Below are 14,366 nucleotides of genomic sequence, written 5' to 3' on the forward strand. Positions count from 1 at the left end.
AATTCAGTTGGGCTAGACATTTTCAGCAGCTGGTAAGCAGCATGTAAAATCAAAATTTTAAATCAACACAAATGGCTGTAGTGAAAACGAGTATTTATACATTCTTTTCCTTTTAAAATTTGGTCGCATCTAACACATGCACATCAAAAAGTGGATTAAAAAAAAATAACTGAACAGAATCCGAGGTATAAGAATTTTTTTTTTTTTTTTTTTTTTTAAATAAAAAATTAAGGTTAAACATTTTGGTCATATCTGTCAAAATGCACAAAATCAAAAAAAAGTGCACAGTATTAGCAATAACGTTTGTTTACTTTTTGAAATAAATTTTTAGTCATATGACCCAGGCACATCACAAAGAGCATTTAACAGAATAAAAAAGGAACTATCAATGTTATCAAAGCTATTAGTGCAAAAACCCATAACAAGTGAAAACAGTAATACCTATGAATAAGTCTACTGGAAACAGTAATATAATTTCATTTTGAATCACCACATTTGATTAGCAGTGCCTTTTTTTGCAAACAAAAAAGGTGGTGGTAAGCACAAGTTGCATTTGGATTCAGTTTGAAGTACGGTGAAGATATACAGGGGCCAAAACTCCTAGCACTACATGTTTTGTTTAATTTGGTGAAAAATCTTTAAAAATATGAAATTGACTAATCTTCAAAGTAATTCTTCACATTCATATAGTGCTTTACTCACTACTCAAGTGCTTTGCAAACTCCACGCAAGGAGGAAGAGAGACGCGAACCCTTGATCTCCTTATTGTGAGGCAACAGAACAAATATTATACCACTTGCGTAATATTGTGCTTTGATTTAAAATTACAAACAATTTCTAAAATCTAAGAATGTTAACCGCAGATCAACAACGAGTTCTGTATTCTACAAAAAAGTTGTCCCTCAAAGTAATCGGTGCTTATTTTGATTGAGTTTTAAATGAAATTCCAACCTTTTTTGCATCTTTTCATCAAATACAGTCCAATTCATTTTTTGCTTTACAGTCAATGGCTGATCGTCATCCTTGTAACAGCCATGAATCTGCAGGATCAAAGCATGTGAATGGAGAACCAACCAATCATAAACAGAAGTGCGGAAACAGAACAGTTACTCTCACTGGTGTAACAATTAGATTCACTTGTGACAACTGACTTTCACACCCACTAGATGAAACTGGAATACACTCTTAAGACGAGGCACACAATTCATTATAAAGTCATTTAACATGTAGTCGATGCCACAACCAGTTGTCATGACCACCTGCGAGTACCTTCACAAAAAATGTATCCAAATACTATCACCACTTTACACTGCACAGTAGGTTACATTTCCTAGGCTACACGAAGTTTTGCATTCATGGTCTGTACTACTGTAGGAATTTCTGAAGGCTCGAAAAATGTGTCCTCAGTATTTGTCCCAGCCCACGGTCCTGCCAGAAATGCAGAGACTCAGAGGTTGTATCTTGGGCCAAATGTGGCCCGCAGGCCGCCATTTGAATAGGTTGGCTGTAAACACTAGAGTCCTGCACACACCGATATTTTTGAAAGTGAATAAAGCACATGTTAATCCAATTTTGACAAGGCTCTGAATTTTTCATTTCACAGTTCCTTTACAGAGTTTCCACCGACGCATGCATGCCCAGAATGTGATATGCATTTTCAGGTGAATCAATATGGACAGAGATCCTTTTGTAAAAAGTTTTCATTCAAAGCTACATTTTTAAATGAAAATGTGGTAGTGTGGACATAACCGCAATTCATCCCATTTGAACGGACTTCCTGTTTAGTGTCTGTTTTCACTTTCGGGATTTTTGTACCCAACAGTATGTTAGCAAAAAAAAAACCCATACCATGCGTTTGCCACATTATGAACATACAACTAGATGACTTCACATTCAGTTTATGCAATACAAGTGTCTTTTTTTCCTGGACACTTACATTGTTTGCTACTGATCAGTGATCACCAGCTCATCTCGGAAGCTTTTCAGCATGCAAATGTCAAGAAAGCTGCAGGTCCTGACGCATCTCTTCGTATGTTTCGCCTTGCTGTGCTGATCAGCTTACTGGAGTTTTTACTTTTATCTTCAATGAGTTGCTAGGTCTATCTGTGAGGCCAACATGCTTAAAAAGATCCACCATAATCCAGGTACCAAAAATATAAACCCTTGTGCCTAAATGCTTATCCTGTCACCCTAACATCTGTAGTCATGAAAGTGTTTGAGAGGCTTATTAAAACTATATTTGCCCCTTCATCTCCAGCTCCATTGGTCCACTGCACTTTGAACACTATCCTAATAGATCAAATATATCCCATGTGATGAACACCACCTTTACACACAGATAGAAATACTTGAAATTATGAAAGACTGCTGCTCATTGACTACAACTCAGCCTCCAACGTAATTGTGCCTCACAGACGTTTCACTAAGCTGAAAGATCTGGGCCTGAAAACATGCTTCAATGAATGGGTGCTAGACTTTGACAGGCAGACCACAGGCAATCTAGTGGGAAAACATCCGACACCATTTTCCTGAAGACTGGAGCCCCACAAGGATTTGTTTGAAGCCCCTGTTGTACTCTATGTATACCCATGATTGTGCAGCCATATTCAGCTCCAATTCAATAAAATTATCCGAGGACACTGTGATGCTGGGTCTCATCTCAAATAATGAGGCAGCAACCAAGAAGAAAGAAAAGAACCTGGCTTCATGGTGTCAAGCAAATAGCCTACAGCTAAATGTCAGTAAAACCAAATAGCTGGGGGGTATTTTTCGTACGTTGCTTAAATCATCAGGTGCCTCATCTTGGATAAGTTAATACCGGTGACACTCATCCGGGATAGGTCGGTTTTTCAAACGCAGCCGTGTATAAGATTAGTCACTCTGGATTTAATCATCCGAGATGAATATGCGCGCGCCCATATATATTGAGTCTAGAAAACATGATCAGCAAATCTTTGATAGGCTGTAACAAAAAGACGAAAGAACGGGCGCATTTTATTTCTCTCCCCCCCCCCCCACCACACCACACACACACGTGGCGCAAGACCTTTTATTCGAAGGACATGAAGAATTTCAAGATTTAATATGCACAAGGGGTAACACTGCAAAAGCAGCCCAGACCAGAAAAGACGGCTGGCAAAAAGTGGCCGACAAATTAAATGCTAAGTAGTGTGCATTGTACTTACTGAATGCAGCGTTTCATTTCCTGTGTGTCAGATTAATTATTATTTAATATGTCATAATTCCAGATCAAACATGAGCACAAGGAGAACATGGGAACAGGTTAAAGTGAAACAAGAATATACTTCAAACTGGTAAATATCGGTATATAACTATTTAAAGAATTGTTGACATAAATCTATACTAATAAAAGGCAAAGCCCTCACTGACTCACTGACTGACTGACTCATCACTAATTCTCCAACTTCCTGTGTAGGTAGAAGGCTGAAATTTGGCAGGCTCATTCCTTACAGCTTACTTACAACAGTTAGGCAGGTTTCATTTCGAAATTCTACGCGTAATGGTCATAACTGGAACCTGTTTTTTGTCTATATACTCTAATGGAGGAGGCGGAGTCACGTATCGCGTGATCACGTAATACGCCTCCTACGTAATCACGTGAACTGAAAACGAGGAAGAGATTCACAGCACAAGTCAAACGTGGGAACGAAGGTAAATGACGTTAATTGTTGAGTGTCTTTTAAATATTGTGTAAGCATACATATTAACATATGTGCAATTAAACGTGTGCATTTACGGGGTGATTTCTCAGGCTTAAAAGCTCGCCTTTTATTAAAAAGGTAAATGCAAACTCTTTTCATTCTGAAGGGCACAAACCACGTTAGATTTCAGCCGTTAAACGCGCAAAAATGTCAGTACACCAGATAAATAAGCGCAACATATTATTAGTTGTATTGTATGCTTACAATACATATAGAAATGTGTTAATCGTTAACTAATATTATGGGATGGTGTTTTTCGACTCGCGCCTTGATTTAAACGATTGCATGTCTTGGTGGGTTTGCGTAGCTTATTGTCAATATCTTTACACCTCTTTTTAAGACTTAATTTAAAAAGGTTTTCTTTTCTTCTTAATTAAAATTTAAAAGCAATACTTCACCGCTGCGAAGCCCCCCTAGCGCCGACGTCCGAGGTTCGATTACTGTAAGCGAGTGCAGTGAGTGTGTATGCCTGATGAGCCAAGAATAAGGGGGAAAAGACATGTCGTGTACTCTTTGCATTATTTGACAGTACTATTTTCATCCATTCTATGATCTGCTTCTCACAACTGAAGGCACCGTGGCTGATGTTACCTGACTTCCTGGCCAACCATAAGCGTTACCTGGTAGGTAACCACACACTCACTTCACTCCCTTACGGGAATCGAACCTCGGACGTCAGCGCTAGAGGCGAAGCCCCTAAAATTGCGCCACGGTTTGTTTATTTGACAGCATGTAGATCGGGGTAATTACATTCACGGCATTCGTAGTCTGATTCACAATCTGATTGTATGGGTGGGTACCTACCAGGCAACGCTTATGGTTAGCCAGCAAATTAGCTCGAAGTGATCACTCGAGTGAAGGCAGCTTCACAAAAAAACAGATCCTTAACAAACTGTTATTGGTATATTTTCCCTCAATTTTAAAAGGTTTTCTTTTCTTCTTAATAAAAATTTAAAAGCAGTACTTCGCCGGTGCGAAGCGCGGGGATTTGAGCGACTGACGCATACAGACATATTCATGAGTGCAGGTACTTCGGAAAGAAAGCACCGTGTAAACCTAAACTTTAAATTAAGTTCATAGACCTACAAAAGGTTGCCATTGATTTGAGGCAAGATTGCTTTTCTCATGTACAACTATACGTTGCATTCTTAACAGTCAGCTTGCACGGCTTGGTCATATTACAACCTGAGTGCTGAACTGACAACGTCGTATACAAACAGAACTATAACAATCGTAATAAACAAACAAAAAAAAAAAAAGCGAAGAACCCTTGGATTTAATAAAAAGGCTCCTTCCTTGGAGAAGCAAGGAAAAAGGAAGACCTTATATGGCATTCGTTTATAAAACAGCGGAAAAGCTGTGTTAAGGCTGCTTCACAAAAAAAACAGATCCTTAACAAATTGCTATTGGGATATTTTCCCTCAATTTAAAAAGCTTTTCTTCTTAATAAAAATTTAAAAGCAGTACTTCGCGGGGATATAGTAGTGTCAGTACCAGGATTTGAACTGACAAGCTCCAGGTTTGCTGAAATATTACTGAAGAAAGAAAAAAAACGAAAATGGGCAAATAGGGCTATGCATACAAATGTCCATCCATCCATTATCCAACCCGCTATATCCTAAATACAGGAGCCAATAAGTAGATATGTCTATATATATGTGAATGTATGTCTATATATATATATATATATATATATATATATATATATGTTTCCATAACCTCTTTAACACACTACTTCTCCGCTGCGAAGCGCGGGTATTTTGCTAGTAAACATATATAATATAAAAAAACATTAATTTTAAAGCTAATAAGAAGGCAGACAAGCAAAAAACAGGTGGAGGTCCACACGGTCCAGATCTAACCCCTGCAGAAGAGTTGGCTCTCCAGCAAAATGCCCATCGCCCTGTTTCTGAGGGCATTCCAGGGGGAAGCTCCTCCTCAGAACCAGTGGCAGGATGCAGTGGTCACTTCATGTCAGGTAAAGGATGGTCATTGCATATATTTGTCCTCCATGTGTGCCATAGTTATGTTCCATATAGCCCTCTTTTTTGTTGGGTCAGTTGCAGGGAATGTCATATCCCTTGAACCTGTGTCTGACCAACGAGACATTGATGAAGGTCAAATATTTCATGAAGACACTGTCCGATTATTCATCAGGAGGAGAGGTACATTTTCCAAATAATGTTTGATCAAACTCCGCTCTGATCAGTCCCATGTGCCTCAATCACATTTGGAAATCCTGGTAATGAGAATGTTAGGCTGATTGAGATTCTTCATGGAACTGTGGGTGTTTTTGCCTGTGTATTACCTACCTGCAATGGCATGAAACGCCTCTTATTGTCTGCACACGCAGGTGTCCAGGAAACACTATGAAAACCCGAAGGAAGTATTTCAGAGCCAAACAGACTTTACGAATTGCCTGGCAAACTGCACTTTTAGTTAGATTTTCCGCATCGCCTACAGTAGATAAAGTGCCGCTTGTAAAAAAAATCTCAAAGCAATGCATACGGTCTGTGTGGTTGCGAGACCAAGACTTCGAATATAAGGTGCTAATAAATCTTTGAGGTACAATATTCCCCCTCGGCTAAAGCGGTATCTTTCGAAAAGAATTTCCGCCGGGAGCAATAAAGGATCTTGCCGATCGCGCAAAACCCTCTCTATATGAAATTCTCTTCGTATAATTTGCGCACCAATATCAATTGGTCGCTTATTCATGAACGGCGAAGCCATGACTGGATGACTTCCACGCACCGTCACGGATTACGTGTGTAAACTAATCCCTGTTTACGTAGAACAAACCTGCTCCGAGCAGGTTTGAGGATTAGAATGTGTTGATATGGCAACACTTCCAGCAAGTGTTTCGAAAAACCGACAGATCCAGGATCAGGCCAAATCGTCAACAATTATATACGGCTAAACGACTAATCCACGTACGAAAAATACCCCCTTCGTTGTGGACTTCAGTAGGAAGCAGCATTGGTCCTACACCCTGCTAACCATCAATCCCAGTGTAGAGGACAAGTACCTTCAAATACCTTGCAGTTAATATCTCAGAAGACTGGAGCTGGACCTTTATATACACAAGCACTGGTCACAAAGGCAACACTACAGCTGTATCATTTGAGGAAATTTAGGGTATCCCCAGCTATACTTAATACTTTCTATCCAAAGGCTATAGAAAGCATACTAACCCAGACCATCATATCCTGTTATGGTAACTGCACAGCACAAGACTGTAAATCGCTGCAGAAAGTGAGTAAAACAGCAAAGCTTACCAGTTGTGCTCTGGTCCCCAAAACAAGCCATTTACAATAGGAAATGTCAAAATTAAAGGTCCTTCACATCCCATGAACTGCCTGTTCAGTCTATGGAAATCAGGCAGACATTTCTGTAGTCTAATGGCCAAAACTGGGAGACTTAAAAGGAGATCCTACCTTCACAGCATAAGACAACTCAATTAGTCATCCCTTATTTATCTAAAGCATTTTTTTTTTTTTTTTTAAATTCACTTAGACATAAATACCACTTAGATCTGGATGCACTGTAAGGAAAAGTATTCACAGCGCATCACTTTTTCCACATTTTGTTATGTTACAGCCTTATTCCAAAATGGATTAAATTCATTTTTTTCCTCAGAATTCTACACACAACACCCCATAATGACAATGTCAAAAAAGTTTACTTGAGGTTTTTGCAAATTTATTAAACATAAAAAAAATTGAGAAAGCACATGTACGTAAGTATTCACAGCCTTTGCCATGAAGCTCACAATTGAGCTCAGGTGCATCCTGTTTCCCCTGATCATCCTTGAGATGTTTCTGCAGCTTAATTGGAGTCCACCTGTGGTAAATTCAGTTGATTGGACATGATTTGGAAAGGCACACACCTATCTATATAAGGTCCCACAGTTGACAGTTCATGTCAGAGCACAAACCAAGCATGAAGTCAAAGGAATTGTCTGTAGACCTCCGAGACAGGATTGTCTCGAGGCACAAATCTGGGGAAGGTTACAGAAAAATTTCTGCTGCTTTGAAGGTCCCAGTGAGCACAGTGGCCATCATCCGTAAGTGGAAAAAGTTCGAAACCACCAGGACTCTTCCTAGAGCTGGCCGGCCATCTAAACTGAGCGATCAGGGGAGAAGGGCCTTTGTCAGGGAGGTGACCAAGAATCTGATGGTCATTCTGTCAGAGCTCCAGAGGTCCTCTGTGGAGAGAGAACCTTCCAGAAGGACAACCATCTCCACTGCAATCCACCAATCAGGCCTGTATGGTAGAGTGGCCAGACGGAAGCCACTCCTTAGTAAAAGGCACATGGCAACCCGCCTGGAGTTTGCCAAAAGGCACCTGAAGGACTCTCAGACCATGAGAAAGAAAATTCTCTGGTCTGACAAGACAAAGATTGAACTCTTTGGTGTGAATGCCAGGCGTCACGTTTGGAGAAAACCAGGCACCGCTCATCACCAGGCCAATACCATCCCTACAGTGAAGCATGGTGGTGGCAGCATCATGCTGTGGGGATATTTTTCAGCGGCAGGGACTGGGAGACTAGTCACGATAAAGGGAAAGATGACTGCAGCAATGTACAGAGACATCCTGGATGAAAACCTGCTCCATAGCACTCTTGACCTCAGACTGGGGCGACGGTTCATCTTTCAGCAGGACAACGACCCTAAGCACACAGCCAAGATATCAAAGGAGTGGCTTCAGGACAACTCTGTGAATGTCCTTGAGTGGCCCAGCCAGAGCACAGACTTGAATTCGATTGAACATCTCTGGAGAGATCTTAAAAATGGCTGTGCACCAACGCTTCCCATCCAACCTGATGGAGCGTGAGAGGTGCTGCAAAGAGGAATGGGTGAAACCGGCCAAGGATAGGCGTGTCAAGCTTGTGGCATCATATTTCAAAAAGACTTGAGGCTGTAATTGCTGCCAAAGGTGCATCGACAAAGTATTGAGCAAAGGCTGTGAATACTTATGTATATGTGATTTCTCAGGTTTTTTTTATTTTTAATAAATTTGCAACAACCTGTGAAGGGCACAGTGAGGTGAACACATTTGGACAATAGCCTTATGTCAAGAAGGGCAGCAAATGAGCCACTTATTTCCAAGAAAAACCATCAAGGACAGACTGAAATCCTGTAGGAAGTACAAGGAATGGATACCAGAAGACTGGTGCAGAGTTAGTTTTTGGACGAATCCTCTTTTCAGCTATTTGGGACATCTGGAAAAATCGGTTGTCCAGAAAAGGAAAAGGTGAACGCTACCAGGAGTCCTGCGTCATGCAAATAGTGAAGATTCCCAAGACAACCAATGTGTGGGGTTGCTTCTTATCCAAGGGAGTGAGCCCACTCACAATTCTGCTAAAGAACACTGCCAGAAATAAAGAGTGGGATCGGTGTATTTCAGCATGATGGGGCATCATGTCACAAAGCAAAGGTGACAACAAAGTGCCTCGGAGATCAAAACATTGAAACTTTGGACCAGTGACCAGGAAAACCCCCAGATCTTAATCCCTTTGAGAACCTGTGGTAAATTCTCAAAAAGCAGGTAGAGAACCAGAAGCTCACAAATTGTGATCAACTCCAGGCACTAAGGAGGAAAGAATTGATAACCATCAGTCAGGATTTGGCCCAGAAGCTGATATCCAGGATGCCAGAACAAATTGCAGAAATTATGGAGATTTGTCAACACTGTAAATACTGACTCTTTTAATAAATTTTATGTATTTGCCAATAAAAGCCATTGAAACTTATGAAATTTTTATAATTGTTCTTTAGTATACCATAAAAAAAAAAAAAAAAGAAATCAGAAAACGCTGAAGCCGCAAAGCTTGCAAAATACATTTGTGTCACTGCCAAAACTTATGGCCACTACTGCATACCAGGGTATTTAATAAATAAAAATTAATCTTGAATCTGTCCAAAGTCTGTCATTACAGGCTCCCATTCTATTAAAAAAAGGCATCTGTTATATGTATTTTTTTTTACTGCGGGTTATTCATAAGCAGATAACCAAATATAATTTCGTGTTTAAATACATTTTTGAGCATTCATGTCAGCCAATACTATTAAGACGTGTATATCACAATATGCAAATGCATTTTTATTCACATTAGCTGAACTGTACGGTCACGAAGAATGACAAATACAAAACCTAAGCACATTTCAATATTGCACTCTACAACAAAAAACTGGAGGGGGTGGGGGGGTGGAAAACAACATATCAGGATCGTCTAGTTGATTTATAACGTCGAAGCTACACGAGCATTGAGCAAAATAGACTACGAGTGACTTTCGATAAGGCATGTCAGATATTCCAGATGCAAAAAAAATTTATTCATTCCAACTTGTACACAAAACTACCACAGTATATGAAAATCTATAAACGTCAGTTAATGCACTTTTGTCATCAGCTAAACATCACCTGAAATATGAAAATTACTAATTTAATAAAGAGATTACAACTGCAAACCCTGTAAATCGTTTTCAAAGGTTAGTGACTATATGAGCTTCTTAAAATTAAATGCCAGTATTTGTCCACACTCATGCATTAAAAGGACAAAATATTCGCGTAAATTACGGGCATTTAGCCACGTTGAAGCTGAACTTACTCATGCAACTAAATATTTAAAATATCACATCTGAGAAACGCTCAAGATAATAATTCGTTAAAAATACCCAGATTTCAAGAACTAGAGAAAATACTGAAACTGCCATTACGTTACAGACAACTTAAATCTAATTACAAACTGTACTTTCGACATGGTAACTTTAACAAAACGAAAAAAATAAATTGACACCGCACTGAGGTCCACTGTAATAATAAGGGCGCGCTTAGAGATTACTAAAACAATAAAGAGAAGCTTTTCTTACCTTGGAATTTCCGCAGTAACTAATCGACAGGAAAAAATGCACAGAATAAATACAACACTTATTAGCCACTACAATTTTCACTAAGTGTTTAGAAAACAAAAATATTAAATTTAAAAAAGCAATGCTGCAAATCTGTCCAATTCACAAGGAAATAGACTTTCAAGTCTCACGCCATCAACCTATTACTTTACCGCTCACAAATTTAAAATTTCAAACCGCCAATCCTAGATCGAGAGGCCTGGAAAAATATTGACAGTCATGGGTCAAGACCAACCAGCGCACTCAATAAACAAAAAAAAAGTTCTTGCTATTTAAAAAGCACTGTGATTGGTTGGCCTAATAAAGGGAGCAACATCCGCCTCTGTCGTCATGATGCACGCCGCGGAAATTACGTAATTTCGCGCATGCGTGGCCCAAGTCGGGTAGTAACAGACAACAGTTGCTGAGTTTACGGCTTAGCCAGTAAATTATTTTGCTTCTGTACTCCAATTACGGAAGTACGGAAGCGTATTAGGGGCACAGTGAAGAAAAAAAAAACTATATGTTGAGAATAATTCCTTTCAGTTTTATCAAACTATGTGTACCTCTCTCAGAAATTTAGAGAAAGAATGCTTTATTTTCTCTAATAGGCTCTTTTTATTATTTTAATGTATGTGTGTTTAAATAGTGAAAAACCTGCACGTGTGTATAGTGATCTACTAGAGTACTAGGGTGCTGTACCGTCGTGTTAGCCATTATGAATGTAGAGAAAAGCCAAGCAAAATGACACCTTTTATTGGCTAACTAGAAAGATTACAATATGCACGCTTTCGAGGCAACTCAGGCTACATCTTGCCTGAAGAAGGGGCCTGAGTTGCCTCGAAAGCTTGCATATTGTAATCTTTCTAGTTAGCCAATAAAAGGTGTCATTTTGCTTGGCTTTTCTCTGTGATCTAGATAAAGTTACAAAAGCAAAGTTAAATCATTTTCAAAAAAATATGGTTTAGTACATTAGTCTCTGATGTTAAGTGGTATTAAACTGAAACTATAACCTTTTGGTACGAAAGCCAGGATGTGCATTGACGTAGCTCAAACTGTTTTACAAGATGTCAAAGAAATAGTTAAAACTAAAATTGCAAAAGAATAATAATAAATAGTTTACAAAAATAAATAATGCATACTTCACAAAAGATAGATATATAATTAAGAGAATTATGAATTTGTATGCAAAATTACCTATGCGCCCAACTACAATCTCAAAACAAGCCTTAGGTTTTCCCCATCCTCGTGTCAGAATTTGACCACCTTAAATAAAATGATAATAACAAAAGATGTATTACTATTTACTTGGCATTTGTTTCTTCTTGATGGAAGAAAACGTATGAAACATAAGAAGAGCTACATGGAAAACAAAAGAGACTTTCGAAGTGCACCAGAAGCCACAGCTTCAAACAAAGGAAAAGCCTATTCCACATAGCAGTTTGCTGTATTTTGTTTGTGGTATCCATCTTTTGCTGGTTGAGGCACAGTGGCACACACCTCAGACCACATTTTTGGCTATACAAATTGGTCCAGTGTAGTTGGCAGAGGTATATTTAGCCCTAGGGACACTTAAAAGACCATTGCACCATTATAATCCAATCAAAACTATTTCCATTCCTGTTTTCCCATTGTCTTTGTAATGGGCTAGAATTCAGTATTCTAAAGAAAATGACATTTCGGTGTGTTGCTTAGTGTAATGGGCTATAAACCAGTGTTTTAAAGAAAAGGCAGAATTTCTGGAAAATTCTATCTACAGGACACAAATATTTACCTGTCTTGATAAAGAGTCACCTGCTTTGAATAGTCAGACTGCTTTGATTTAGTATCTTATCTACACACAATGTTGGGATACAGAACTGTCTGCTTCCTTGGAAAATTAACGAGTTCTGGTTTCTAATCAAGTACTCAAAGTAAATGTGTTTACACTATTTGTTATACAGAGTAAATTGGCTTGCACCATTGTTTTCACTGATTACCATGTTCATCTATGCAGAAATTGAAGCATATATATATATTTCTGGGAAAAGGAGAATAAAGGTAGAAGAGAACAGAGAAGTATGGTCTGAGACTTGGGACTGCTGTCTGTTTCTTGTATGCTTTACACCATATTGCTTTGGCTACACCCTGTAGCAACAGTGACTTGTACCTGGCCCAGGTTCCCCTAGGCCTGAGGTCGGTATCATCTTCAATGTATTTCACAGAGTTTGACGAAGTTCCAAAACATTTCGGGAATTTCACCAAACTCACAGTGAAGTGAACTCCATGGGTTTCACTCATCACAACTCCTCAACTGTGATGCTGACATATTGGAAGTATTCCTAGCTTTGGTTTGAAGTGAAGCTTCTTATACTCAGCTGGGAGTGTCAGAGTTGGGTACATAGGAGTTCGATATAAAAGGAAAATGAGGGAAGATGAAGTCTACTATGTGTATAGGGCATTGAGCTGTCAGTAGCTTCTAGTCCTCTGGATTGTGACTGAAGTATTCTGCCATATGCCACAAGGTTATGGTGAAAAAGACAAACAAAACCAAAGGGTAAAGCTCAGGTCAGAACTGTGAAGTCAGAATTACTGTTGACAAAACAAAATCTCTTAAGAGAAGACAACGTTGATAAATTAAGCAATAAAGTCAGAAGCCAATTAATCAGGAACAAAGCTATAGTTTGCAAAAAATTGTTTGAAAACTCTTCTCAGTCTAGGATGTTGCTGGTGCTGTGAAGGCAGGTTTTATAGCATTGCTGACTTGACGTGTTGATGTGTCATCTCCAGAAGCTGTGGCCTGAACAATTTGCCATTGTGCCCCAACAACTGCATCACAAAATGATGGCATTCCACCACAACAAAAATGCTGCTGCAGAATAACCAAAATATAATGAAAAAAAAAGATTTCTTTCATGCTCAACTGTTTTCTCAACTGGATTCTCTGTTTCCATATTCCCCGAAACAACCTTTCAAGTCAGTGAAAAATACAGTTGTAAAGAGATACCTTTTTAAACTATTCTAAATCACAGCATGGAGAATTGTGTTGTGTGTTTTAGTGCATGACTTTCCTGGGTGAGACAGATCCTTCTACTGTATTGTTTTGCTTGTGTCCATCTGTGCTCGATAGAAACAATGGCTGTCACAGCTACTATATCCCTCCACAATAATAACGAGGAATCCGTGTTTCTGGTAGAGTTTTGGTCTTAGGCTTATCTTCAAGTCTTCAGTTTTTCAATGTGACTAATTATCGACTGTGGTATTTGACTGTATTTGCCGTCTACTTTGTTACTGACCGAAACTGCATTATGACACTACCATTTTACACCTCCTTTTTCTTCACTTCAATGTAAGCCTCCCGATAAAATGAAAAAACACATACAGCCTAGCTGCGACCAACAGAAATGGTCTCACCGGCCTGCATACTCACACCAACCCACAGAAGCAGAAACATCTACATCACACCAGACCAACCAGCACAGGCAAAATGCCTTAGAACAACAAAGACAACGCATGACAAACCACAGAGCGACATTATCCGAAGATCAGCACCTAGACAATGAACGAAAAACGAATTACACACACAACCTTTCTGAAGAGCAGCAGCAAACTGCCAGACATCAAGAAACATTATGACGGAAAAACTACAGGGATTCCATAACACTGACAACTCAAAACAAGGTATTCCCTTTTTTATTACAGCGTAGGCAATTCCCTATTCGTTTAGCATATTGTATGACTATCACCAAGTCACAACGACAAATGTTCAATAACG

The 14,366-nt window shown here is 39.1% G+C and overlaps 1 protein-coding gene across 2 annotated transcripts in view; it reads right to left on the minus strand.

Moving 5' to 3' along the window:
- LOC114646609 (inner centromere protein A-like) overlaps nucleotides 1-10,791 on the minus strand; it is a 62,053-nt gene extending 51,262 nt beyond the window's left edge. Inside the window, exon 1 of one of the 2 annotated variants that reach the window (XM_051923250.1) lies at nucleotides 10,595-10,790. The gene's annotated coding sequence lies outside the window, so the exon portion shown is untranslated. Of the gene's footprint in view, nucleotides 1-10,594 lie in introns of both variants that reach the window. The other variant, XM_051923249.1, reaches the window with a different exon arrangement.
- Between the last annotated feature and the right edge of the window lie 3,575 nt (nucleotides 10,792-14,366).

The sequence above is a fragment of the Erpetoichthys calabaricus genome, chromosome 2 (genome assembly GCF_900747795.2).
Source record: "Erpetoichthys calabaricus chromosome 2, fErpCal1.3, whole genome shotgun sequence".
In the NCBI taxonomy this organism is placed as follows: domain Eukaryota; kingdom Metazoa; phylum Chordata; class Cladistia; order Polypteriformes; family Polypteridae; genus Erpetoichthys; species Erpetoichthys calabaricus.